Here is a 27618-nt window from a genome sequence, read left to right as displayed (position 1 = left end):
AAATTTCAAGGCAATCCAAGAAACCATGTAGATTTTAGAACACATAGAATATTCAAGCTTTAAACAGAAAGCTGGTCTTAACCTTAACTGTAGCAGAGCTCTTGCTCTGCTATAAAAATTACACACACAAAAACGATGTTAAAAGAACACTATTAAGGTTACAAAGGAAGCACTCAATATGCATCTTCCCCCCACAAAACACACATTTTGCACAAACATGCTTTTTTCACCCCAAGGTTTTCCAGATGTAGCTACACCAGTGCAAATGTCAGGTGCAGATGTACTGCACAGGCCTCTGATGAGGTTTGTACCATTGCGACTTACTTTAGTAAATTGCCAACATTAATTGGACCAGTGTAATATGTCTAGTTTAGGGCATTTCACAGGTGTAATTAAATCAATATAGTTAACTCAGTGCAAATTCCCCTAATGTAGACAAGCACCTTGTCTCATTGTGCTGTGAGAAAGGTGGACAGATATCCACAACACCAAAACATTGCCATTTTTGATGAAAATCGTCACCCTTGTCAGAAAACTCAGCATAAAAATCAGGGTTTGAATGGACACTGAAACTGAATTGTCATCTTATCACAACAGGTGGTCCCAGGAGCATGTTGGCTGAGGGAAGTTTGTACTGCAGCTGTGGGTGCTGACTCTGCTCTAGGAGCAGAGCTGTCAATCTGGCACTCTTCACAGGCACTAAAATTAAATACAAAATAAACCAACATTGATACAGCTTTGCATAGAGAAGATTTCTAGCTTTCAGAGTTGCACTTAAATGGAAGCAGCCTTTTTTTTCCTCCCCTTATACTCATACGAAAAGTAAATCAGACTAAGTTCCTGTTATAATAAAACTGGTCATGTGAAGTTTTATTTGTTTGTTTAGCATCATGTTCCTCGGGAAGACAAATTTGATACAACATCCCCAGCTATGAATTATCTATAAGCAAAATTATATTTTTCTCTTCTTTAGGACTATTTTATAGGAAAGAGAAAGTAAGTTTCTTTTTGTTTACAAAAGCAAATCTCTTCAGCATATATGCCAGTTGAAGGAGGAAAAAAAGCAACTTACTCCTTCTCCCCACCTACGAAATCCCCCAGTTAAAAGTAAGGATACATACATGTTTCATTAAAGTTAATTGTGACATAATTTCATTTGCTTTATTACACCCAGGATAAATTACCACTTTGTGAGCTAACCCTGCAGTGAGATCCATACAAGTAGCCCCCATGGATTTCTGTACAGATGGCAGTGGTCAATCCGCATGGAATTTATAACAGGACCAGAGCCTTAGTTACAGCAGTTTCAATCAGCAACTCTTTGCTAAGATCTTATTCCAGAGCCGAAATGTGGCACCATGAAAATGATCTTTAAGATATTTTTCGAGTCTGAATCACTATATTCATATTTATTCATTGCTAATAATAAGCTTATGAATAATGACATTAATTTTAATGGCAGAAACTTTATTACTTAATCTATTTAATCTTCACTTGAGTTTATCCATCTTAAAAGCGTGACAACTAAATGGTTTTTAACTGATGTATTTATATGCATCTTTAAAGCACCCATCATTGTAGTATAATAAAGGCGCCAACATTCCCCCCACACACCCCCATTTTTAGCCCTACTTCTAGATGGAAGTTTGAAGTTCCCCAGAACAGAATATCTATAATTAGTAACAGATATAGAATGGATTCTTATGAGTACTGGTGTTGAAGAGTTTTGCAAAGGATATGAGAGAAACAAGATGGGTGAAGTAATATCTTTTACTGGAGCAACTTCTATTGGTAAAAGAGACAAGCTTTTGAGCTACACAGAGCTCTGTGTAGTAGATGCACCTCCACATATAAAAAGGCTACCTACCATTTTTAAAGAATTTCACAGTGGTACACCTTTGTCGTTTTTAAAGCACACAGTCTGAAACGAGAAGTTAAGAGTCTGAGATTAGATGCAGTACTTGAGAGGAGCCAGACTGTGGAGCTGTTGGCTTTTCCAGTGGTCTTGCAGCCTCTTATAGAAACCTTGATAATGGTATTGTTTGCTACATTAGCTAAGGCTGCATCCCTGTTTAATGCATTTTCAGAAATTTAGAGCATAAACTGTGTCAGAACATAGGCCAGAAAGTTCGTTCAAAAATTATTTATTTTGCAATAATGCTTCTGTATGAACTCAACATATATGCAAAAAAATCAATACCTGCAGTTTGCACTGATCACTGGCATAAATCACAACTGGGTTTGCTACTAAAAAAAAATTTCAGAAGTAAGTGGCTCATAATGTAGTTACTAATGTAATTTAAACTGTCATCAATACAGTTCCATTCTGATTTCAGAGAATCGTTACAGTCATTTTGCACAGACGTAAATAACCATACAAGGTGCATGGGAGGAGAGAATCAGGCCTTCTGTCTTCCCCCTACTCATCCTCACATCCCTCCACATAGAGGTCTCCTTCCTATACAGACCCATGACACTTGTCCCCTGGACTCTCCCATCCTCAAAAACAAAGCACCATTCCAGGTCTACAACCCCTCAAGAATAGACTCTTTCTCCCACTGAAGCTCATTCCATCCCAACTTGCTTCACTTACTTTGGATGTCTTTTATAGGGGCAGCTCCCTTCAGTCCTCTCCCATGGCATGATCCAAAATCCATTAGCATCAATGGGAGTCTTTCCATTGACTTCCATGGACTTTGGATCAGGCTCTCACTCTTAATGTTTTCTAGGAGCACCTTGCATGGCTGCTCCCTCAAGCCTATGCCTGAGGAGTCACACCTTACACACTAAATGAGCAACCCAGAGCTATCTCCGCCAGTTCTATTATTGTGCTGACAAAAGAAGACATGAGATGCGGTAGCTAGGTCGACAGAAGAATTCTCCCATCAACCTAGCTGCATCTACATAGGGGGCTAGGGCAACCTAACTACATCACACAAGACATGAACTTTTTCACAGCCCTGAGTGACATAGCTAGGTCAATCTAATTTTTAAGCCTGGACCAGAGGCGGATTTACAGTAAAACACAGGGTGCCCCCATCTCCCCCGCCTCTTTCCCGCCTCCTCCCCTGAGCAGGATGCATTCCTGCCCCTCCCTCTCCCTCCCAGAGCTTCCCCCGCTGCCAAACAGCAGTTTGCTGGCACTCTGGGAGGGAGGGGGAGGAGGCAGAGAAGAGGCAGGGGCGGGGCCTTGGGGAAGGGGGTGGAATCGGTGCAGGGCAGAGCAAAGGCAGGGCCCCTGCATTCCGCCTACACATACCCCCCCCAGCCCCCTCCCATGAGCCGCTCAGGGCAGGGGGCTGGGAGCACCCCCATGACCCCAGTCCATGCCCCGTTCCCTGACTCCTGCACCCCCCACACATACCCAGCCCTCCCATACCCTGACTCCTGCACCCCCCCCCCACATCCCCACCCCACCCTGAACAGCAAACAGGAGCTCCTGCACACACACACCCCACATTCCCACCTGCACTCCTCACACCAAATTGGAGCTGCCCCAGGTAAGCGCTTTACACCCCAACCTCCTGCCCCAACCCTGAGCCCCCTCCTGAATCCTAACTCCTGGCCAGATGCTGCACTCCAACCCCCAGTCTGCTCCTGCACCCTAAGTCCCTCCCAGACCCTGCACCCCCAGCCCTGACTCCTGCACTGCCTCAAACACCCCAGCCACCTGCCGTCCCTGACTCCTGCACCCCCCTCACACACTCCCAGCTCTGGCTCCTTCACCCCCCCTCCCACACATCCCCTCTTGCACCAAATAGGAGCTGCCTCAGGTAAGTGCTCCATACCCCTGCCCCAGCCCTGAGCCCCCTCCCGCACCCTAACTCCTGGCCAGACCCTTCACCCCAACCCACAGCCTGCTCTGGCACCCTAACTTCCTCCCAGACCCTGCACTCCTAGCCCTGAGCCTCCTCCCGCACCCTAAGTCCTGGCCAGACCCCAACATTTTTTTACATTTTTTTATAAAGTGCTCTTATCCAACGCGCTTATCCAAAGCGCTTTACAGTAGTTAGCTAATGGTACAAACAATATTTGGAAAGATCATTAAGTGGTCCGCCGAGGCCCTCAGCGATTTTCAAGTGGTCTGTGGAAAAATAAATTAGACTACAAAAACAATCAAGGTACCTCACTTTATTTTCATTTACTTCCTATTACTTATAGGAGGAGGATGAAGGAAAAAAAGAATGAAAAACGGGGGCAGAGGAGGGGATAAGAGAGAATGTTCTTTTTCTTGGCTGGGTCCCAAGGAGGGGCCCCAAAAATGAAGCTAAGCACAGGGCCCCACTAAATCCACCACTGTTGTGGACCAGTCCACAGAGGAGCATGAATTGGTCCCAAAAAGGTTTTGAGTCAACCCATGAAAAGCTTACCTGGCTGGTAGCGTGTGTTGCTACAACAACACAAATGTTTTTCTAGTAAATCATTTCATTACAGCTCAGTCCAAGTTTACTGAGGTTCACAAACCTTTTGAGCAGATCTGGACTGAGCAAGTCCTCCTTCCCCATAGAAGGAATTCATGATTATGGTGAAAAACCAAACAAAATATAGCAGTCTCAGCTGAGTTTCTCTACCACTTCAGTATCTCTTCATTTGAAGTCAAAATTCAAGGTGACACTTGGGAGAAGGGGATGCAAAACAATAGGAAGCAAATTGGAAAAAGTTTGTTGAAACAACTTCAAATCAAGATCCCAAACTTTTGAACAGCTCTGCTGGCTCAAGACAGTTCTATTAGACCAGTGGTTCTCAAACTTTTGTACTGGTGACCCCTTTCACACAGCAACCCACCCTCCACCCCCCCAAATTAAAAACACTTTTTAATATATTTAACACCATTATAAATGCTGGAGGCAAAGTAGGGTGTGGGGTGGAGGCTGACAGCTCACAACCAACCATGTAATAACCTCGTGACCTCTTGAGGGGTCCTGACCCCCAGTTTGAGAACCCTGGTATTAGACCCTGTTTTCATTTATCACCTAATCACTCAACTGCTCCCACTGCTTGTTGACCCAGAATATACCTTTTCATGAATCAGCTAAGCCTCCATCTTCTGATGGCATCTGCCTCCCTGCTGATAGCTTGTAAATGACAATTCTGTTTTCTTTAACACGCAAATTACCAGAGAACCATCTTTCATATAACACCATTTGCCTTACACACCCTTAAATGGTCAATTGACACAATTCAAGAAGTAAGGAGTTTATACAGCAGCTTTAACTTTTGTGTTATTTTTGCGAAGTTTATCAATTGCAGAACTACTTAAGACCAAAAGATGAGTTTTGTCAAATATATAAATACAGTAACTGAATTCCAAAAGTCCATTTTAATTTTGTTCCACTGTCTACAGTAATCAAGAAGTTGGTCTGATCACATGATGTTTTTATCCTGTGTCAAACAAAATACGAATTTCCATCTAAATAGTATTTGCTTCCAACTTCTCCATTGACAGAGTGAACAGGTATATTTATGAGAAGGGGAAGAAAGATCCTGCTATCCTCATTAATAACCAGTTGTGTTTGGACACATCAGTTCCAGAAAACTATGCCTTTTTATTTGTATGTTATGTAATCGCTACATCTTGAACAATAGCTATGCTAATCAGAGATCAACGAACTGGCTTAGATATTGTAAAAAATCCACTGCCACCCATTCTCAAGGCTTCATCTCTTGTTAGTGCCAAATTCAACCCAAACCTTTACTTAGGTTTTGTAATTTTCATGTACCTTTTATTTCATTTCTGGTTTCCAGTCAGGACTGAATTCAAAAGAGTGTGAATAACATGAGAAAAATTGTTCTCATTGTACTTCTGGCAAAGAATCAAAATGGTAAGTGCCAAAATACAGGAAGAAAATCTATTTCATCCTATGGTCTCTTGCCTTCAGATGAATTGATTAATAGATTCCAAGGCCAGATGGGACCACTGTGATCATCTTGTCCAGTGGTTCTCAAACTGTGGGTCGGGACCCCAAAGTAGGTTGCGATCCCGTTTTAATGGTGTCACCACGGCTGGCTTAGACTTAGCCTGGGGCGGAAGCCCTTGAGTTTGGGCTTTGCCCCCTTCCACCCAGGGTGATGGGGCTCAGGCTTTGGCTTTGCCGCCCCCCCCGGCCCCTGCCCGCACGGGGCGATGGGGCTTGGACAGGCTCAGGCTTCGGTCCCCGCTCCTGGGGTCATATACTAATTTTTGTTGTCAGAAGGAGGTCGCGATGCAATGAAGTTTGAGAACTGCTGATCTAGTCTGACCTCCTGTATAACTCAGGCCATAGAACTTCCCCAAAATAATTCCTAGAGCAGATTTAAAAAAAAAATCCAATCTTGTTTTAAAAATTGTCAGTGATGGACACCTGTTGGTAAATTCCCATTGATGTCAGTGGGAGTAACTGTATTTCAGTGCAGGACTTCGGTCACTGGTTTCCAATAATTAATTTATTCCTGCTGTTTGTTCCTCACTTGAAGTCATAATTCTCCATTTGGAGTATCACAAGTGGTTGCTGTGGAAATGATTTTGAGATCATAAACACCAGCTTATGGCTTCAGGAAAATAAGCAGCAGGAACAAATGAACTCTTCAGAAACAAAAGACCTTGGTTTGCTTTCAAATAGCCTTTCTAATAAAATGTTAAAGAAAGAAAAAAAACACCCTGATAATGTGCCACTTGGATACCGCTATCCTTGTCGTCAACAAATCTTACAGTAAATGACATCTTTTCACTGTGACTAACATTGAGAGTGCAGTCCGTTATTACCATGTAGTACTTGCTTTGCCGAGCAGCATCAATATGTTATCAAGCACCTTCCGTGCTATAAGGTCAATCAATTCATTTTGAATTATTTTGCTGCAGTAACTGTTCATAGCTTCTTTACAGACTACTCAACGTAGGTGCTCACACATGACATTGTCATATTTGCCAAGGAGTTCTACCAAACTGAGGAAATTACCATTATGTTCAGTGAAAAACTTATCCAACGAGCCCTGGAAAGCCAAATTATTCTTTGCAAGGAAGAGGGTAATTGAGATCAAAAGCTCGAGCATGTCCCTCCAATGCTTGGTTTCTACATTAATAATGCATTGGTTTTCTGCATCTATGCATTTATTCAGCTTGAGCCTGGAGTTGACCACCATCCATTTGAAGTAGGCCGTAAAATAGCCAGGTGATTTTTCATGTTGCTTCAGAGCATCAGCTAAATTATGCCAGTAATTGTACCTGGAAAGCGCAATCAACAATTTCACATTCTTGTCAAATATTTTGCAACAAAAACAGAACACTGCGTTAGTTGATTTTGAGTAAAATAGCCAATGCTGATTCAGTTTCTCACTATTCTCGAGCACTCATTCCTGGTGTGACTTTGAGAAGTGTCATTTCTGCTCATTTACTGGAAATGTCATATCCTCAATTTTGCCTGGCCTGTTCAAAATTGTATGATCAATATCATCAGAGTTTAGGACCACTAGCCATAAGGCAGGGTCTGATGTATCAATTTGTGGTGTGCATTTTTTCTCAGTGCTGTTTCTGTCATCATGAGAGGTTGATTCTTCTTTATCATTTCTCTCCTTTTAATGTAAACCAGATTTCTTTGTCTTTATTCTCCTTTTCATGTGAGCTACATTCTTTATCCTCACTCTCCTTTACACCACCAGGAAAACTGGATGATTCTCCATCACTTTCCTCACATTTCCATTCCTTATCTTCAGGTAAATCTGCTAATTCCTTAGTAATAGGACTTCCATCATTTATGCTTTGTTCCTCAATTTCTTCTGCACTAGGACAATCGCTACTGCCTAAGGCCGGGTCTATGTTGTTCTGTTTCAGATATTTTTTCATCAGATTTGCCCCTTGCTGCAAACCAGATTGGAAATGAGCTTTTCACTTCCTATACTAAGCTTCTGAAGGCTTCTTCAGGGGCATCTTTTATTTTCTATGGAGGAAAACAGAAAGTATTAGGGAAAGCAAAAGTCTTATGTTCTGCAGTCTTAGGAAGTCATCAACATTACGTGCTAAGCACGGCAAAAGAAGTAACGGTATTTCTTTTATATTGTTGTGTAGATAGGGGTTTGATAGATATCTCTGGCATCTCATTTAAAATGTCCTTTATTAGTTGCTACTTGCACTCTTCAAGTCTTAAAACACAAGTACACTTTCACAATTTCACAATAAAACAAGATTCACAATATTGCAGCTGGGCTCTCACTTCACCTCACTTCATTCCTATATCTCACCGACTGCCTGGCAATGCCCCGCCTCTTATATGCCCATAAGGGCATGGTTGACAACATTCTAGGAGGTTCAAAGAAAATTTAATTCTCAGAAAGTCTGGAAGGTTCCATGAGATTCTGCAAAGGTCCAGAACATTCTAGGAGGTTAGTGAAAAATGAATCCACATATGGAATACCTGAAATATTTTACTTCAAACATTCTGTTTTCCCTTTTGTCACTAACAACAAAAACAGCACCCTGAGCCCAGCGCCCCACAAACCCAGCACACCAAAGATGTCAGATGGGTCTCCTGCCCCTAAATCCGCCCCTGCACACATGGTATCTCAAACAGCTACCTATGGGACCAAGCAAAAATAGTTGCCTAGAAAAGGAGGCCTTAACTAAAGGTCAAGCAGTATAGATATTATAATAAATAGGAATAATAATATTTGAATTCGTACAGTTTAATTTGTCTATGACTGGAGTGATAGCAGCCAAGTGGAGATATGCTTAGACACAGTCGTCATGTAGTGGGAGTACTAAGGCAGAATGTTGTATGTGGGCCAGAGGGAGCACACTGTATAATGAACCCTACTATCAGTGCAAAAGGGAACAGCATGTTGTTTCATACAGCCTGCTGCTAAAGATGAGTTCTCGGGCAGGGGGAGGGAAGTGACCTTGTCCCAGTACAGCTAGAAACGTGTGCTTGCTAATCCCATCTATTGTTGTTTATATGGATATGGAACAAATCACTGGACAATCTAGGTTCAGAATTCTTTGCAGGAGCTAATCCTTAGTCCAGGATTCATTATATATTTTTGTATAATTGGTTTTATTTATTTTTGCTCTAAAACAATCTTTAAATAAAAATGAAAAGAGCACCAGTCTTGTAAAATGTGGGATGTGGCAATGGTGCTTTTGGCATGTGAAAATAGTAGTACTACATGTTAGCAAGTTTCAAGTCCTATTGAAAAAGAAGAACTAGCTTTATTAATAAACATTTTGCTGAGTCAAATAAGTTGTCCAAAAGTATATTTACAATGGTTTTCTAGCATTCTCATGGGAAATGCATGTTGCAATAAGGGTGATTTTTGCTCAAAGTTGATGACATTTGTTTTAATTTATTTTCTCTTTATGCTTTTATGTGTGAAACTAGAGAACAAGTGAAACTAGAGAATGAGTGAAATTTATTTATATTTTCCCTTTTAATTTATTTAATTTCCTTTTTAATTTATTTTCCTTTTATGTGTGAAATTAGAGAATGTGTGAAATTATGGAATTAAGAGAGACAAGAGTTGGAAAACTGAGAAATTGAAAGGTGAAGGAATTTTTAATTAAACTATTTACTTTTTTTAATGTTTGTTTTGCTTAATACACATATTATTCTTAACAAACACTTGAGAGAAAAGTTCTTTTTGTTAAAGATTCAAATGCTCACACTCACAGGCGGCGTGTGAACCACTGGCTGGGGGGAGGCTAGTCCCTAGCCCCGCTTCTTCCACGTGAGGTCCCGTCCCTTCCACATGCCCCATAACCCAGAGCCCCCCCCCAGTCGAGGCCACCGACCCCCACCCCAGGCTGGCTAGTGCTTGCAGCCCCCGCCCTCAGCCCCAGAGCACCAGGAGGGAGAGTGCACCGTGCCGCCACAGTCCCCAGCCCCAGGAAGGTGGGCAACGTGGCCTCAGACCCTGAAGTCCAGCAGCACCGCTGAAGCGGGTTCCTGGGGGCAGAGTGTGGGCGGGGCCACACCAGGCTGTTTGGGGAGGCACAGCCTCCCCTACACACCACCCATGCTTACACTTCTCCTTTTGAGGAGTGAGACAGTTTCCTAAGGAGTCCTCCAGTACAAACAGGGAAGTTAAGACTTAATCTACGATGTATTTCTAAGGTAAAAAACAAATGGAAAGGAACCTTTAAAAGAAAACAATCTCTTCTTGCCTCTATCGACTCTCCCCCCGCAAAACACCAACCTTTCATGCCTTCTTTACACATAATTAAACATGAAAAACTATGCTAAAAGAACATTCGGTTTGTAAAGTGAATCAATCAAAAGATAGAACATGTCAAAAGTAAGGTTGCCTATTTGGCTCTTTTGTGTATTATGATACCATCTTTAATTAAATGATCACATACTATTTGTTCCACAGGATCCCACCTCATTCAGTGCACAGGATGGACAGTGCTCATTTTACTGAGCAGCTCTTCAATGTTTTGTTTTATCCTCAGTTTAATGTGTGGCCCCAATCTTATTTACTGCATGTTTCTCAAACCCTGCTTTGAATACAGAATTATTAATTTCTTCATGGGCTTTCCTATAGGCTTTGCTACAATATATAATAATAATAGGAGATATACCAATCTCCTAGAAGTGGAAGGGACCTTGAAAAGTTATTGAGTCCAGCCCCCTGCCTTCACTAGCAAGACCAATTTTTGCCCCAAATCCCTAAGTGGCCTCCTCAAGGATTGAACTCACAACCCTGGGTTTAGCAGGCCAATGCTCAAACCACTGAGCTATCCCTCCTATATCTCAGTATTACACAAATATTTAATTTATTTAATTAATTGCACAATTAATTTTTCTTTGCAACATCCTTATGAGTTGAGGGCTGGTATTATCCCCATTTTACAGGTGGAGAATTGAGGTACAGAGAAATTAAGGTAAAGCGTATCCACTAATTTTGAGTGCCTAAGTTGACCTGATTTTTCACATATGTAACATTATATACACTTTACATGTTCAAAGCACAGCTCCATTGACTTCAGTTGCAGCTGTGAGTGCTATGCACTTCTGCAAATCAGATTCCACGGTTGCAAGTTGAGCAGAAAATGAGGAACACACAGTCAGTGGCCACCTGTGAAAAGTTTGGTTAAAGGGACTTGCCCAGGATCACGTAAAAACTCTATGGCAGAGGCAGGGATAGAATCCATTTCTCCAGGGCATCATTCAACTGCCTTACCCATGAGACCATCCTTTCTCATTCTGCAGTCACCTGCCTCATTCACAATGCACCTTCCAACTTCTGCAGCAAATGAGTTAAAGGTCCTATGGACAACAGGCTTCATTCTGATTCATCCTCAGAGCAGGTACATCAAATGAGGCAGGGGTCCTGCAGAAAATATAGTATGTAGTCGATATCATTAAAGATTGTATCATAATGCCTACACACAAGGGGCAAATCAAAGAAATGGTCCTACCGTTATTTTTTTTAACCTAGGCAAAACCCCCATATTTTTCCCTAATCTCATTCTTACAAATGGTTGAACCATTTTGGCTGAATCATCTTGCGCAGAAAATTTCTGCCCAAAGTCTTTTCAGAGTCTTTTGGCATTTCCACTGGAAAGCTTTTTTAACATCCTTATAATTCAGCTATTAAAACTGACTTCTGAGATTGAACAAGAAATACAGGTTATCAACCTGCCAATTTATAACCCATTGACGAAGCATGGGGTGGTGTAAAAGGAGAGTGATAACTAATACCATATCACAGGCACTGGAAAAAAAACAGTGGTTCTGTTCTGCTTCACTGACCTCAGTGGGCCCTACATTCCTACTGCACACACAACACAAGAAATTCAGGACCAGCCCCAAAATAGACTTTGCACAAAACAATGTGAAGAGTCTGGTTTAAACTGAGAAAAATAAGGAAACATACAGTTTGGTTTGGAGACTCTGCCATGCCTGTTATTTATTACTCTCCTTGTTGTGTCATGTCAAATTTAGATTGCAAGCTCTCTGGCACAAGGACCTCATTTGTATTTGTTTCTGTGAGATGCTTGGCACCCTTTTGGGTATTTGAAAATTGAAAACAATAATTCTAATTAGCCACCACAGTATGTGACGTTAAATACATAATGCTGTACAAGGACATGATTTGTTACAGAATGGCAATATTAGGTCCTGATTCAGAAAAGCACTTAAGCATAAGCTTAACTTTCAGCACATATTTAAAGTTAAACACATGCTTAAGTGCTTTGCTGGATAGGAAGGGGCTTACGTACTTACGTCGCTTTAGACTTTGTGATTTTACTGTACATTTTTGTATTTCATAAAGTCAAATAGTTGAATTGGTTAATGATTAATAGCACAGTTGGTAAGATCTTGGAGGGCATTCATGGACAATGGCTAAATGCCTATTTTAAACAAATTTTTCTTCTCTCCCTGTTTTCTTACAAAAACTAAAATATTCAATAATGTACATTTTAAAAGAAAAGTCACATAAAAATATTCACTAATGAGTTGTTCTTTCTTTCTTTTTTTTTTAATTAATCATTACTGTCAAAAATGTATTTCCTAGCATTAAATTCTATCATTATCAAATCCACACTGGGAAAGTGAAAGGAGAAATTATGAGATCAGTTTTTAGATGGGGGTTGGGGAATTCCATAATGTTTGCATTGTATAAACCCTAAGGTGTGGTATAACTGTCAGTTTTCTTGCATTACAGCTTAATTCAATGACAAAACCACAAATTTTATGTCCCTCTCTTTAAGGAAATATTAGACTTTTTAAAAGTATATTTGACTATTTCATCTTGTGTGGTTGGTGAGTGGAGAGATGGGGGCAATTCATCCACCCCAAACTTCTTAGTTTTTTGTCCTGATTCCTTTTTTCTCAGTCAACCATTACATGAGGGAACTTCTGATTATGGGGTTTCTTGAACCTTAAAATGAAATTGAGGTGAGTGAGGCCATGCAAAAGCCAAACCAGGAAAATAATTTCACATAAAATTCCAAAAAACATAAATCAAAGTTGTCCATCAAATAAATATAAATATATAGTTGAATAACATGAAATCAGCATAGAGATTACTGACACGTCTCCTACTTCGCTACTGAGATATGGAATTGAACATTCTTTAACACCAGTTTATAAAAATCCCCCAACCCTAAATGCTTCCTCAGCACTTCCCTGATGATAGGGGAAACATTTGCAAAACATAAGCAGTTTATGTCCAAACAGCTGATGCTACTGTGGTGGGTCCCGTGCTTTTCCTTGGTGGGGTAGGTTGGGGCACCACCCCGTGTCCCTGTTCTTGGGTGCCAGGAGCTCCACTAGTGCCCCAGGAAGGCGGGAGAGGAGGGTAGCGGGGAAGGGTCTGCTCCCTACTCAGTCCCAGCCTCTTCAGCTCCACAAGCTTCTTACCCTCTTCCCCCTTGGGTAAGGTTACCCTCAGTCCTTGATGCTAGCGGGAGTCTCCCTGCTCTGCCTGTGCAAGGTCTCCTTTTCTCTAGTCCTCTGGTCTTTCAGTTCACAGCAATACTCCTCCAAACTCTAGACATCTCTCCTTTTTCCCTTGTCTGACTGGGCCTTAATTGGTTACAGGTGCTCCAATTGACCTGTAGTAACCTTTCCCTAGTCTACAGGGAAACAGGCCTTGATCAACCTAGGGCTTATATACCTTCCCTCAAGAAACTTCAGCAGCATCAGCTTATGATAGTGACACTGTCAAGTGACCGTCGGATGGTGGATGACAAACTGGCTTCAGTGTTTCTGGAGACCTTGAAAGGAATCCTACAGAATCCGATACAACTTGCCTTATGTTAAACTGACCAGGGATTGGCACCTGCTTTGGCAAAATACGGGACCACTCTCCCACTGCTCCCTGGCCCTGCTGTATCACACCACACAAATGTTTGTATCATCAAAGCATAAAAACCCATTATCTGTGCCATATTTTTTTTAATGCCCGTATTCCCTGTGATAGGTAAAATAGACCTACTCCATATTTTCTTATTACCTTTGCTTCTCCTGCACTTTTCAGTGCCTCCTCAAAATTCATAACTCTTGGCTACAATTCTGTTCCTAACCTCCAGTCATACACTTCTCATTGCTGTGGCCAACCTATTCCCAGTAATGACAGGCTTCTCTTTTTTAAGTAAAGAAGGCAACTACCGCTCCAATATGATTTAATGATCTTTGTATTTAGGTAGTTTCAGTTCTTTTAATTATCTTAACACAGAGCATTTGATTGTCATTTTTTACTGTCAATTTATTTTTTCCCCTCACTGCTCCATTTTTATGTGCAGACACTATAACTCTAAAATGATTCCCAACTCAAAAAGAAGATACATCTTTTCTTTAAAAAGAACTAGGCCTGGGAAACTCCTAATCTTTTTTATCCTAGAAGACTCCAGTTTTTACAATACTAAATAGCCTCTCTCTCTCTCTCTCTCTCTGGTCCATATTATGACACCCTTACTCACATTTAGTAGCAACTTACTCTATGCATGGTCTCCTTGACTTCAGTGAGTCCACTCATGGACTAAGGCAATGGTTTTCAAACTTTTGTTCTGGTGACCCAGTTGAAGAAAATTGTTGATGCCCGCAGCCCAACAGAGCTGGGGATGAGGGGTTTGGGGTGTGGGAGGGGCTCAGGTCTTGGAAAGAGGGTTGGGGTGCAGGGGTGAGGGCTGCAGGGTGGGGCCGGGAATGAGGGGTTCAGTGTGTGGGAAGGGGCTCTGGGCTGGGGCAGGAGGCTGGGTGCGGGAGGGGATCAGGGCTCTGGGCTGGGGGTGCAGGTTCTGGGGTTGGGCCAGGGATGAGAGGTTTGGGGTGCAGGAAGGGGCTCCAGGTTTCAGAGGGCTCAGGGCTGGAACAGGGGATGGGGCACAGGGTTGGGGCACAGGCTTACCTCGGGTGTCTCCTGGTCAGTAGTGCAGCGGGGGTGCTAAGGCAGGCTTCCTGCCTGTCCTGGCACCATGGACCTTGCTGCGACCTGGAAGCGGCCAGCAGCAGAGCTGGCTCCTAGGTGGAGGCGTACAAACGGCTTGCATTGCTCTCGCCCGCAGGCACTGCCACCCCCAGCTTCTGTTGGCTGGCCAATGGGAGTGCAGAGCCAGTGCTCAGGGTGGCCCCCACCCCCGCCTAGGAGCTGGACCTGCTGCTGACCGCTTCTGGGGTGCAGTGTGGTGTCAGAACAGGTAGGGACTAGCCTGCCTTAGCCAGGCAGCACTGCCAATGGGACTTTTAATGGCCCAGTTGGTGGTGCTGACCAGAGCTGCCATGACCCAGTGTGTTACATTCCGTGACGCAGTACTGCGTCGCAACCCACAGTTTGAAAACCATTGGACTAAGGTACTAATCAACTTGAGCAAGGGTATCAGAATCTGTCCCTGTGTTGTAAACTCATTCAGAAAGGCTAGAAGTCTTCATTTCAACTGGAAAAGCAGCAAAGAGTCCTGTGGCACCTTATAGACTAATAGACGTACTGGAGCATGAGCTTTCATGGGTGAATACCCACTTCGTCGGATGCATTTCAACTGGACTTCATTTGGGAACAGCAGTCTGCCTGAATACTGTAAATTGCAAGATTAGAGCCATAGCATTTATGGTGCTATTTTTTTACTTACTTAAGACTTAAATCTCTTTAACAGAGCCAGTTGGAAAATTTCTCCCTGTGGAAAATTTCAGCTTTTTTTGGGAAAGCTTAAAAACTAAAATTATTTTGATTTTTAGCCACCAAAAATTAGGAAAAAAAATGGCCAAAACCTAAATATTTTGTGGTGTTGGCTAAACATTTTTGATTTTCTCGTTTTGTGATGCCAAATTTTCAAGCACACTTTTCATGTAAATTTTAAGTTAGTGTATAACCCAATTTTCCATAAAAAAAAATTTCAATGGAAAATTTTCAACCAGCACTAGCCCATAATTACCGAATTCACTTTGTTGTTCTATTTCCCTTTTGTTCTTCATACGGGTGAAATTCACCCATGTGCAGGGGGCCAGCCCCAACTCTCTGCACCACTTCAACCCTATTCTAAGAGTTTAAGTCAAACATAAATTGTGCATAGGCCTTATGCTAGTCTTCTGCACAAGGGTGAATTTCACCTAGTGTAGAAGTCAATTATTATCCCTTTAGGAATTGTGAAAATTTGTGGAGTGAGGTGTATTTTTAATTGATATATTAATTAATTGATTTACCATACCCAGATTGATTTGAAGAACTGGCACTTATTAAATCTATTTACTAATCCATGTAGTCAGCATTTCTTAAGAAAAAGAAAATATTTAACTCATTTCTTTTCTATACACTTGTCTTGATTAGAGCTGTTCCTTGTGCTGTTTCTGTGGTTTCTGTTTTTCCGGTTTGTGGGGACTTCCCAGTAGTAGACACTCGCTTGGGTTATATGGGGCCAAGAGAGAAGCCGCCCAAGAAGGCCGACTAGTAGGGGCAACTAGACCAGTTTGTTAGGTCTCAGTGAGGGGAATTGGAGAGAAAGTCAATGTAGGTTCCCCCCTCTAAGATCTTATCCTCTCCCTCATGCCAATCCAGCCCACCTGCTAGATGTAGCTTAATGAGTTCTGTAGGAGAAGTAATTACAGATTAAGGGCTACATCTTGCAAGGATTTAGGCACATCCTTAACTTTATGCATGTGATTAGTTCCATTGATTTCAATAGGACTATTCATATGTGTAAAGTTAAGCAAGTGGTTAAATCTTTGCAGGATTGGGCTCTAAAACCACAAACCACTAAAACATATGCATAACTTCAAACACATGAGTCAATTAAAGTTACGTACATCTTGGCAGGATACAAATAAACTGTATAACTCGATCAAAACAACGGATCAAAAACTCAATGACATTTTACCTTAGATTTAGAAATGACAAGAATTTGTAAAGCAAACAGAGGATTGCTAACTTGTCTTTAAAGAACACTATAAAAATGAAAACGAATGTGCAGATTTATAGGACCGCTCCAGAACTATAATCCAAAATAATGTTGCTAAATATTGGAAGGTCTGGTCTAGAAAATAAATCTGGGGCCTCCAACTTTCATATAGAAGGTTTAAACGAGGAGTCTGATGCAGCTAATCCTCTATGTACCTTATTAGAAGAGATTTAGATGTGAACTTTGGACCTTCTTTAACAATGGAAAATACTTTTCACTTACCTTTATCTAAACAAAATGGTTTCTCTATCTTTGAAAACAAATATTTGACCTATAAGTATTTGGGACAGAGTGCTCAGAAGGATTAAAACCAAAAATACCTCTTACCATGATCACAACATTTTAATAATTTCTAATATAGCCAAAGATACACAAGTCAGGAAGTCAAGAAAGAATGTGCAAAAATGTATGCCAGTACAGCAATTTTTTCCCTTTCCCCATTGTAAGTAACATTAGATGATAGATTATATGGGCCAGAACTTCAACTGGTGTAAATCAGCAGAGCTTCACTGGCTTCAATGGAGCGATGCCAATTTACACCAGCTAAGAATCTGGTCCTATATTGTTTTATTGATTACAATGAGGCAGGACATTTTTTAGGCAGCGTCTACTCTCGAGACCTTACGATGGCACAGCTCTACTGCTGCAGCTATGCCACTGTAAGGTTTCCCATGTAGCCGCACTATGACGACAGAAGAGAACTCTCCCACTGGCATAATTAAATCACCCTAACGCTCAGCGGTAGCTATGTCCGCAGGAGAGCATCTGTCACAGACATAGTGCTGTCCACACCGGCGCTTTTGTTGGTGAAACTTTTGTTAATTTTTTTTCACACCTCTGACCAACAAAAGTTTTACCAACCAAAGTGCTAGTGTAGCCAAAGCCTTAGGCCTGGTCTACACTAGCCTGTTATTTCAGAATTAGCGGAGTTATTTAAAAAAAAAAAGATTCTGTCCACATGACCAAATGGTTTTCTTCAATTTAAAGGGCTCTTTAGTTCGATTTCTGTACTCCATCTCGGCAAGTGGAGTAGTGCTTAAATCAAGATAGCAATCCCGGGTTAAAGGTAGTGTGGACGCAATTCAGTGTTATTGGCCTCCGGGAGCTATCCCAGGATGCTCCCATGTGACCTCTCTGGTCAACACTCTCAACTCCAATGCACTAGCCTGGTGGGCAGGAAAAGCCCGAGGAACTTTTGAATTTCATTTCCTGTTTGGTCACCAGCAGCAAAGGTGACCATTAGCACAGTCCACCATCACAGGCGACCATGTAGAGTCCACCATCGCAGGAGATCACTCAATCCCGGATTTGCAGACGAGCTCCAGCATGGTCTGAACGGGAGGTACTGGATCTCATCGCATGCTGGGGAGATGAGTCTGTTATGGCAGAACTACATTCTAAAAAAAGGAACTCCAGAGCCATGACGGAAAGAGGCTACTCCAGGGACACAGAGCAGTGTCGTACAAAAATCAAGGAGCTCAGGCAAGCGTACCAAAAAGCCAGGGAGGCAAAGAGGGCCTGCGGGCTCTCAGGGATGATCACTGCACACAACAACCCCCTTCCCGCCCCCCAACGCGTGGATCCGATCAGGCTCTCACTCACCAGAAGTGCTTTCTCCAGGGTCATGGAACAGGAGCCCGCCTTGGGAGTGAGGGGAGGCTATTGGATCCAGCGTTAAGATTAATTCCTGGCTAGGGGGGAAACAGATTCTCCACTTGCCGCCTGTGCACTGTCCGCCTCCTCCTCCTCTTCGTCCTCCAATGTCTCTTCCTCCTTGCTCCATGCAACTCCCCCCTTGCAGGTGTCCACAGACAGTGGTGGGGTAGTGGTGGCATCACCCCCCATAATTGCATGGAGCTCATGGTAAAAGTGGAATGTACTTTTATGTGGCAAACCCACCAGGCATTGCTTGCTGTGGGAAAGGAGGCCCATCAGTTTGAAAGCATTGACATGAATGTAGAAGAAGCAGAACCCTGCATGCCCCTTGGGGCTGCCTGCAAGATGAATTCTGTTGCCCGGCCGTGTGTGATGGTTTACTCATACCAAAGTGACCCCTTTGTTCTCGGCAATGTATTTTTTAAAATACTACCCTGCCTTTTTCTCCTCCCACAGGTGCAAATGTTTCAACTCAGACCCTATCTACTCTGTCCCAGAGGCTGGTCCAGATTAGAAGGTGGAAAAAATGAACTAGGGAGGACATGTTCGCCAAGCTCATGCAGTCCTCCCGCACTGATAGGGCCCAGCTGAATGCATGGAGGCAAACAACTGCAGAGTCCCGTAAAGCATTATAGGAACACGAAGAGAGGAGGGCGGTGCGCGATGAGAGCAGGCATGACGCTGTGGTCAAGCTCATGGGGGAGCAAACGGACATGCTCTGCTGTATGGTGGATCTAATGCAGGAAAGGCAGCAAGACCACAGACTGTCGCTGCAGCCCCTGTATAACCGCCCTCCCTCCTCCCCAAGTTCCATAGCCTCCTCACCCAGACACCCAAGAACACGAGGGGAGAGGCTACAGGGACCCACACACTCAACCCCAGAGGACTGCCCAAGCAACAGAAAGCTGGGATATGGGAACTTCTGATTTGGTTTCTGGACTTGTCCTTCCCGCCTCCTCCACCCCCCTAACCCAACCCCCCTCTTCCCCAGTCTGCCTTCTGATTTCTCTCAATGTGTTGTGCATCAAATAATAAAGAACAGTTTTAAAACAATTTTGACTTTATTTCCTTTCATATATATAGGGTGTGGGTAACTTCAAGAGAAACAAATACAACTGTCACAGCAGCAAAGAATCCTGTGGCACCTTATAGACTAACAGACGTTTTGCAGCATGAGCTTTCGTGGGTGACTGCATCTGAAGAAGTGGGTATTCACCCACAAAAGCTCATGCTGCAAAACGTCTGTTAGTCTATAAGATGCCACAGGATTCTTTGCTGCTTTTACAGATCCAGACTAACACGGCTATCCCTCTGATACTTGACAACTGTCACACCGTACCCTGGCCAGTCATGAAACTGGCTTTCAAAGCTTCTCTGATGCGCAGCGCGCCTGCTGTGCTCTTCTAATCGCCCCGTGGTCTGGGTGTGCGAAATTGGCAGCCAGGCAAGTTGCCTCAACCTCCCACCCCACCATAAAAGTCTCCCCCTTACTCTCACAGATATTGTGGAGAACACAACAAGCAGAAATTAGAATTGGAATATTGGTTGTGCTGAGATCTAACCGAGTCAGTAAACTGACCAGCGCCCTTTCAAATGTCCAAAAGCACATTCTACCACCATTCTGCACTTGCTCAGCCTATAGTTGAACTGCTCCTTACTACTGTCCAGGCTGCCTGGGTACGGCTTCATGAGCCATGGCATTAAAGGGTAGGCTGGGTCCCCAAGGATAACTATAGGCATTTAAACATCCCCAACAGTAATTTTCTGGTCTGGGAAGTAAGTCCTTTCCTGCAGCTGTTCAAACAGACCAGATTTCCTGAAGATGTGAGCGTCATGCACCTTTCCTGACCATCCCACGTTGATGTCGGTGAAACGTCCCTTGTGATCCACCAGTGCTTGCAGCACCATGGAAAAGTACCCCTTGCAGTTTATGTACTGGCTGCCACGGTGTGCCGGGGCCAAGGTGGGGATATGCATTCCATCTATCGCCCTGCCACAGTTAGGGAACCCCAGCACATTAAAGCCATCCACAGTGGTCTGCACATTTCCCAAAGTCACTACCCTTGATAGCAGCTGCTCAATGATTGTGCTGGCTACTTGGAGCATAGCAACCCCTACAGTAGATTTGCCTACTCCAAACTGATTCCCGACTGACCGGTAGTTGTCGGGGGTTGCAAGCTTCCACAGTGCTATGGCCACTCGCTTCTCAATGGGGAAGGCTGCTCTCATTTTGGTGTCTTTGCATTTCAGGGCAGGGGACAGCAAGTCACAAAGCTCCATGAAAGTGGCCCTATTCATACGAAAGTTTCACAGCCACTGGGAATCATCCCAGACCTGCAACACTATGCGGTCCCACCAGTCTGTGCTTGTTTCCCAGGCCCAGAATCGGCGTTCCACGTCATGAACCTGTTCCAACGCCACCATGATCTCCCAATCGCCACATGCCATGCTTCTAGGAATGTCTGTGTCCATGTCCTCATCAATATAGTAATCACACTGTCGTCGCTTCCTCGCCTGGTTTTGCAGGTACTGAACATACTGATGGATAATACGCGAGGTATTTACAATGGTCAAAACTGCAGCAGAGATCTGAGCGGGCTCCATGTTTGCCGCACAATGGCGCCTGCATGGGTAATCCTTGAGAAAGGGTGTGAAATGAGCTGTTCGGTTCAAGATGGCTGATAAAAGGCGTTAAATGGTTGTCTTCTGTAGCTTCCATGGGAGCCCAGGACAGCTTCCACCACTTTCTCCAGATTGTCTGTGCGGCTTTGTTCACAATGACTGAGAAACAGCAGGGAATTGTTGCCTTCTGTAGCTTCAACAGGAGCCCAGGACCGACAATGTGGAAAAAGTGGTGAGATCAGAGTTTGCGGTGGAAGCTGTGTGGCTCTGTTGACGATGGCCGAGAAACAGTGGGGAATTGTTGCCTTCTGTAGCTTCCACGGGAGCCCAGGACAGACAACATGGAAAAAGCAGCGGAAGCTGTGCGGTTCTGTTCACGATGGCCGAGAAACAGCGGGGAATGGTTAGATGAAAGAGTAGATAGAAAGTGGAAAGGACATTCAAAGTGGATTCAACATACCAAGAGACAGGCAGTGCACCATGCTGCACTGTCTGCTGGCTGCATGGCATCTGCCGTAGCTTTCATGGAGAGAGGAGCGAGTGATGGCACACACCCAGAAAAACCAGCTAGAATGTTTTTACCCCATGATGCACTGGGGAGCTTAACCCACAATTGTAATGGGTGGCAGAGACTGCGGGAACTGTGGGATAGCTACCACAGTGCAACACTCCGCCATTCGATGCTAGCCTCAGTACTGTGGACGCACTCTGCCGAATTCACGCGCTTTAGTGGGGACACATAACATCAAATGTATGAACTCAATTCTGGAAATTCGAATAAAATAACTGAATTAATTTTGTACTGTAGACGTACCCTTAGTTTCAAACAGAGGTTCATTGGGATCTGTGGAGCAAACTGATTAATTAGGTGAAGAGTTATACAATATTACATACTCACCTCCCCATCTCTGAGAAATAGTTGTCTTGTCTGGACGCGTATACGGATTAAAATTTTTAGGCAAAACTGGACAGTTATTGCCCAGTTGTATTATCTGCTTTACAACAGTGCCAATAATTGTGCTTTGTGTTTCTGTGATCCCTTCTTTTCTCTCTAATTCACATTATGACTATCCGACCAATTTCATAGTCATTGCCTAGTCAGGTGATTACCAAAATTTATCATTTGTTTTTTAAAGGATAAGTTTCATTGTTATTTCTTCTTGGGAAGCTGAGCTCAGAACATAACCTGGGTCTGCTCATTTGAAGTTCGAATAACAAACTGATTCGGTATAAAGTAATCATGCCCAGATCATTCCTCCATTCTTCATATAGAGGAGGGCACATGTATATCCCTCCCCATGCATAGAGAGAAGGGGTTTGCCACCTTTTTGCAAAGTCCTCAGTCCCTTCTGGACCTGGAAAAAGGTGCACCAGGATCTAGTCTACACAAGGGAAGCGGGTGGAGGCTGGACAAGCTGGGAACAGGCCGGGAAGATGGAATGCATATCATCCCTCACCTGCCTAGAGGCAGGCATTGTATTGCCTTTCCTCTGGAGCCTTGAGGACAGCTACAACCAATGGGATTTCTGGTAGCAAAGCTTCAGTGGAGCTATATGGCCAGGGAACTGGCATAGTGGAGCCTGCTGAGGGCCAGAGCAGGGGTGGAGACACAGGGCCTCTGTATGGGTGGCCTCAGCTACTCATAGATCCCTGAAGAATCACTAGGTTTGTGGGCATTTCACAGAGGGCAAACCATCACCCCATGACAGAACAATTTCCACAATCAGGCTCCATTTCCACCAGTTTGTCTATGATTATCTGAATTTCATATCTTAAGTCATCCCTTTTTCTTGTTTGGACAACTACAACTCAACTGACTTCTGGAATTCGTGAGCATGCTACAAAGATCTGATGAGAATACATTTGCCATTTCAGATTGTAAACTCCGAAGTGCAGGAATGGACTTTTATTCTGATTTTGAACAGTGCCTAGCACAGTGAGGCCCTGATTCTGACTGGGGCTTCGAAAAGCTATTGTAATACAAAAAAAATTAAAAATATATTTAATGTATGTTAGAGGCAGCATTTGGAAAGATTGCGGGGAAGAACACTTTTAATACACTACCTGTATGAATTCAGTTTTACAGCCAAGCAAAGGATAGAGTGGCTTCAGAAACCTAAACAATGAATCTATTGTTGGGAGTATGTTTTTAAAATAAAGAGGAAATAGAAGACTAGAGGTTTACGGTGTCTCCATTTCTCATTGACTTTCAAATTTCGATTCAATATATCAGGCTTATAAGTCATTTGAGACACTAAGATTTGAATAGCTTGTTCTCATTTTCAGACTCATTACTGGAATCCACTCTTCCCATCTGATGCAAAAACCATAACTGACACATTCAGTTCCTTTGTACACAAAATACACATGAGGTGGTTGACGTGTACTGCCAGGCTCTGCCATAGCAGAGATTTGTTAGGGAGCCTGATGGTAGCCAGATCTCCTCAGCCAGAGGTGAGGACAATAAGATCCCAACTCTAAAAAGAACAATGCTTGTTTCTCCACAAAGACAACTGGTTCTGCACATATCCCCTCAATTCACTCTGAGGAGATCTCCATCAACCTTGGGAGACATAGGGTATGTCTACAAAAAAACCCTGCGGTATCGAGTCTCAGACCCCAGATCAACTGGCTCAGGCTTGCAGGGCTCATGCTACAGGGTTAAACATAGCAGTGTAGATGTTCTCGCTCAGGCTGGAGCCCAGGTTCTGAAACCCTGCGAGGGGGGTGGGTCTCAGAGCCCAACCAGAGTGGAAACGTCTACAATGTTATGTTAACCCTATAGCACGGACCCCCCAAGTCTGAGTCAGTTGGTCCAGGCTCTGAGTCTTGCTGATATGGATTTTTTTTGCAGTGTATAACCAGTGTGATAATTTTACCATCAGAAACCAAGGGGAGAGAGAATTTGGCACAAAGTGAGGCACTGTGATCCAGTAGACAGGATCTAGAACTGGAAGTCAGGATAACTGAGTGCTATTCCCAGCTCTTCCTTGGGCAGATCATTTTCTTTCTATATACCTCATTTATCTCATCTGTAAAATGGTGATAATGTTATTTACCCACCTTTGTAAACCACATTGAGATATAGTAATAAAAAAGCACTAGGCAAGTGCTATGCATTATTATTAATTGTTATTAGCAAGCCTGAGAAGAGCTTGAAGGGCCTAATGTTCAAAAAATTAGCATCTAAGTTGTGTATACAATGGGTACGTGCTGGCAGGGGCGGCTCTAGCCATTTCACTGCCCCAAGCACAGCGGCATGCCGCGGGGGGAGGGGGGGGGCGCTTTGCTGGTCACAGCTCCTGCAGCTCCGGTGGACCTCCTGCAGACGTGCCTGCAGATGCTCCACCAAAGCCTGCGGGAGGTCCACCGGAGCCGCCTGCCGCCCTCCCGGCGACCAGCAGAGCACCCCCCGTGGCATGCTGCCCCAAGCACGCGCTTGGCGTGCTGGGGCCTGGAGCCGCCCCTGCGTGCTGGGTGCAAACAGATAACTTCACATGCAAAATATACCGTTTCAATTGCCACTCAGGACATTGTGCAGGCAATTCCCATCTTATGCATGCAAGTACCTGTTTTCCACGTGCAACTACATATTTTGCACACCTAGTCACCTCTCTGTATTCACACAGGCATATTTTTCAAGTGCAACTGGAGCACTTATATTTGAAATAATGGCCCTAAATATTTACCTCTATAGAAACAGAGACTTTAGAAAACCTAAGGCTGTTCTAATATAATTTCCTCAGTGATGCAAAAGAAAGAAGTCATCCTTCGAATTTACAATTTCCCTCCCAGTCCAGTATTTTAGAAGTTTTTGTTTTCAAAGGTCTTTAGACTTGCAAAGATTGAAAGCACATTCAGTTAACTGATGTGCATTCCAGGCAGGTTCTATGTGAAGGCACATGTAAAATGGAGCTATAGATATGATATTATAGGGTAATAACAATTACCATATTCACATGACTATTTATACCTAATACAATGACACATTATAGATGCACAGAAATATATTTCTTAGAGAATGTTCAGATACTATATTTATCTATGATAAAAGGACATTCACAGTTCATATAAATATGTATGTTTGTTACTGTCACATTTAATGCTGACTGTTGGTCAATAATCTGTTCATCCCAAAGCATCTTTACAGATATAGAGAGCACTACAGCATCACCTTTCATTCCTGTCTGTAGCTTGTTTCTCCATTAAGCCCAGCCTGGTCATGACCCTGTGCACAATGTCCTGACACCTCGCTGGTGACCAGCCTCTAGGCCTGACTGACCTTGGCTGCATTTGCATTATTTTCTTTGGCATCCTGTCATCTGTTTGTCTTCTACAGTGTCCCCACCATCATAATATTTTTGATTGCAGCCAATCCCATACCCGGACTTCCCATCCTACTCTCCTTATAACTTCTTCATCTATGTTAAAATCTTTGCACTTTATACCTGCTATCTTCCAAAGAACTCATGTCTCTTTTGCCTCCAGCCAATATGTTTGGCAATATACTCTTACAATCGTATGAGACTACAATACAGCCTATGGATACGTTTGACCTGGCTGAGACTGGCATGTTGGTCTAGACAAGCTTTCTGAATATTGTGAATGCTAGTACTCCAGTTTTCTTGTGGTATATTCTTTTTAATAATGACACCCAATGTTAGCTGAAGCACAGAGTTTGAGACACTCTATACATTACAAATCCAAAACTCCAATAAACTTCAAAAGGAGTAAGATTAAGTCCTTACTGGCAGCTCAAAACATGTAGAAGATTAAAAGTGCTATTATACAAATAAATTAGGGAGTTTAAGTCCACCATACAAAACAAGAGCTGCATTTATGATCATGCTATGGTGTTTTACCATCCTATATGAAAACAGAAAATGAGTGTTATTCACCTTCTTTACAATATGACCTGGTATCGTTAATGAGATGACACTGATCAGGCAACTTAATTTAAGAGAGAGATTAATTTTTATGGACTAACATTGTAAACCTCTATCTTTGACCCTCTCTCAGTTTCACTACAAGTCCATGGCCAAGATGAACAACACCGGGGTAATTGTGATATGGAATAATAACAACCTGAATGCAGACTTAGACACAAGAGCAGGCCACAATATTTTCTGCAGTAATGCATCACTTATCTGTCAACAAGCACTTCTAGCTGGTAAGAACACAGCAAGAATTTGGGCACAGGTGCTGAAACTAGAGGTGCTGGGGGTGCTGCCACAGCCCCCTGACTTGAAGTAGTTTCCATCATACACAGGGTTTACAGTTTGCTTAAATGGCTCTCAGCACCCCTACTATACACATTGTTCCAGCACCCATGGGGTCAGATTCTAATGTCAGTTACACCGGTCTAATTTCATTAATTTAAACATTGTTTTTTCAGAGTTTGCTCTGGTGTAACTGAGGTCAGAATCTGCCTGTAGAGTTTTGGATTAATGCTATATAAACAAGTACAAATATGGGAAATTTCTTCTACATATTTTGGAGCTCATTCTTATTTTAAAAATCTGCTACAATTGAAAAGATTTGTCACTATGTTTCTGTTGCAAGAAAGGGGTAAACTATAGAACTCGTTTTAGTCTCACATTACAGAGCAAAAGTGTAAGTTTAACTACTTGGTAAAGTTGAGCAGATGAACAGGAAGCTAATTGCTTAATCAGCTTTAGTCCCACTTCACACACTGAGTTATGATTCACAATTTTACAAACATTTCTTGCAGTTCATTTTCCTTTCAAAACACAAGTCAGATCAGAATAATTTGTAAAATGAAACTCTAGGTTTAAAACTCCAACACTGAACTATTGCTGTACTGTATTTTTCTAGGAAAACATGTCAGATATCTTGAAGGTTTAGGGCAAAATTGCCCTTGTATTTGGCACCCACAGCTATTTTTGTCTGCAAATCAGTTATACTCACAGTTCAGAGTCAGGTGTAGTATTACTAATTGATAGTTATTCTATTTATGTGAACTTTACATTGAACTTGTTAAAGATGGTGCTTGGCTCATGTGGGTGAGTACTATTTTACAGCACTGCATGGCATGCAATTGAGGTCATTTTGGAAAACATGCCAAAATAGATTGGTCTGCTTCTGAAAAGTTAGCTACCTAGATCCTGGTGAGAAGAGGAACTTTCCCAAAAATCAGGAGCTCTGGACTGTACCGAGCAAGAATTTTGATGTAGCTCTTTCTATCATAGGAGCTTCTTCTAAATTTATACACTGAGCTAGATCGTCAGCTGGTGTAAATTGGCAAAACTGCATTGAAACCAATGTAATTATGATGATTTATACCAGCTGAGGATCTGGCCCATTGTTGGGGAAAGATATTTGGGCACAATTGTTAGACTCTACTAGCAAATTCTAAAATTCTACTAGCAAAATCCTAGGTCACCCTCTCAGGGAAGATTGATGGATGAGTAAAATGTGTTACCATGACTGCAGACACTAGGGCCTAGATCCACAAA

The 27618-nt window shown here is 42.9% G+C and overlaps 1 long non-coding RNA gene across 1 annotated transcript; it reads right to left on the bottom strand.

The window, feature by feature from the left end:
- Positions 1-80: 80 nt before the first annotated feature.
- On the bottom strand, positions 81-27310 carry LOC123371384. The gene is made up of 3 exons (XR_006579783.1): positions 27261-27310; positions 1868-1921; positions 81-699 (listed from the first exon to the last, which is right to left on the bottom strand). It is a non-coding gene; the product is annotated as an uncharacterized LOC123371384 (long non-coding RNA).
- Positions 27311-27618: the final 308 nt, after the last annotated feature.

Source organism: Mauremys mutica, chromosome 1 (genome assembly GCF_020497125.1).
Source record: "Mauremys mutica isolate MM-2020 ecotype Southern chromosome 1, ASM2049712v1, whole genome shotgun sequence".
In the NCBI taxonomy this organism is placed as follows: Eukaryota; Metazoa; Chordata; order Testudines; family Geoemydidae; genus Mauremys; species Mauremys mutica.
This window is presented reverse-complemented; position numbering and strand designations above follow the sequence as displayed.